Source organism: Galeopterus variegatus, unplaced genomic scaffold, assembly GCF_000696425.1.
Source record: "Galeopterus variegatus unplaced genomic scaffold, G_variegatus-3.0.2 Scaffold4178, whole genome shotgun sequence".
Taxonomy (NCBI): domain Eukaryota; kingdom Metazoa; phylum Chordata; class Mammalia; order Dermoptera; family Cynocephalidae; genus Galeopterus; species Galeopterus variegatus.
In genome coordinates this window covers 2,040-4,224 of record NW_007730289.1, presented here as the reverse complement: position 1 = coordinate 4,224, position 2,185 = coordinate 2,040, and the positions used below count along the sequence as shown (strand labels likewise).

The 2,185-nt window shown below is 41.5% G+C and overlaps 1 pseudogene; it reads right to left on the bottom strand.

The window, feature by feature from the left end:
* Nucleotides 1-641: 641 nt before the first annotated feature.
* Nucleotides 642-1,060, bottom strand: LOC103602507 (annotated as a pseudogene).
* Nucleotides 1,061-2,185: the final 1,125 nt, after the last annotated feature.

Genomic DNA, 2,185 nt, shown 5'->3' with positions numbered 1-2,185 from the left:
CCATGGTATGCGCTCAGGACAGACCCAGAACAGCATAGGAGAGGCTTTGAAAACTGAACTGAAATTGGAACCATCACCTATACAAGGCAATACGAAACTTGCAACTCAGGTTGATTGTCTGATAAAAAAAAAAAAAAAAATCAACATTCTCCAGAGGAGAATTTTAACAGGACCCAGAGTCTGTACAACATAACTGTCAAAATGTTCAAAATAAAATAGAAAATTACCTGTCATACAATGAACCATGAAAATGTGACCAAATCCCAAGGGAAAAGACAATCAACAGATACCAACCTCAATAATGCAGATTTTGGAATTATCAAAAGACTCTAAGCAGCTATCATATGATCCATGAGACAAAGACAAAGACACCTGATGTAAATGTAAAGACAGAAGTTTTTGGCAGGGAAACAGAAACTAAAAAAGAACCAAATGGACATTTCTTTATTCTTTTTTTTTTTTTAGGAAACATTTCCAATTTTTACTCATAAAATTATTAACCAAAGTCACAAATGTGGATTTACAGAGCCACAGATCATTAATGAAACAGGAGGGAAATGAAACGTTCCAGAGACATCTTGAAAAATACCAAAGAAACACACACTAGGCTAAAAATTTACGGTTAAACTGTGGCTGCATATTTACTCCTGCATTTTCTCAGTAAGTTCTTCCTTATATTTGCTTTTCTCTTGTCCAACTTTTTGAGACTTGGTTTTGCATTCGAGAATTTTTTTTGATCACTGTCCAGTTTTAGCCTGGTGATAACTACCTTACTTGGATGAATGCCCACATGGACAGTTGTGCCATTAACTTTCTCACGATGCACCTACTTTATGTAGATGACATATTTCTTTCTGTACACCTGGACTACCTTGCCAATTTGCTGACCTTTGTAGTGTCCTCGAATCACCTGGGCCTCATTGTCCTTGTGGGTGGGCATGGAGCGGACATTGTACTTCTGCTGCAGCTACTTGGAGAGCGGGGATGACATGATCTTCCTGTGCACTTGTGAGGTGGAACTGAAGAGGTGTTTGTGGTTTTTGCTGCAGTCCGAGGTCATGAAGGATTTGAGCTTTGTGGCGACCACTTACTTGGTGCCGGGAGACCAAATGGACATCTCAAACTGAACAGTACATTTGAACATTAAAAAATTCACTGAATGGGCCGGCCTGTGGCTCACTCGGGAGAGTGTGGTGCTGATAACACCAAGGCCATGGGTTCGGATCCCATATATGAATGGCCGGTTAGCTCACTGGGTGAGTGTGGTGCTGACAACACCAAGTCAAGGGTTAAGATTCCCTTACCGGTCATCTTTAAAAAAAAAAAAAAAATTCACTGAATAGGTGCAATAGCTGAATGGAGATGATGAAAGAAAGAGACAGTGAACTTGAAGATTAAAGAACAGAAACGATCCAATCTGAAGAGCAGAGGGAAATTGCAGTGGATTGAATTATGTCTTCCCAAAACTCATTGATGCTTGAATTGTGTGTCCCAAGTTTTACGTATTAGAAACTTAGCCCCCACTGTGACTGTTAAGAGGGTGGGAAATCCTATTATGGCAATTGAAAGGTGGTGCCTTGAGGTGACTGGATTGTAGGACTGTGTAGTAGTGAATGGATTAAAAATGGTGGTCAGGGGCGTGGTTCTGAGGGCTTTAAAAGAAGAGGAGAGTCTGTCTCTCTCTCTGCTTCCACCATCTTGCAATGTGGACCCCTGGGTCACTGTTACCACCAGATGGACTCTGGAATTCCCAGCCTCAGAAACTGTAAGCAATAAATTTTGTTTTCTTTATAAATTACCCAGTTCCATGTATTTTGTTATAAGCAACAGAAAAAGATTAATACAGAAATAAAAAAGATTGTAAAAAAATAGGACATATGGGCCGGCCCGGTGGCGCACTGGATAAGTGCGCCGCTTGGGAAGTGCGGCGGCGCTCCCGACCGAGGGTTCGGATCCCACATATAGACCGGTTCCCGCTCACTGGCTGAGCGAGGCGCGGGAGCAACACCGAGGGTTGCAATCCCATTGCCGGTCCCCGGCCCGGTACGGGGGCAACACTGAGGGTTGCGATCTGTTGCCGGAAAAAGACAAAAGACAAAAAAAAAAAAAAAAAAAAAAAATCCCCAAATTTTTTTAAAAAAGGGTGCCCTGAAAAAAAAAAAAAAAAAAAAAAATCCCCAAATTT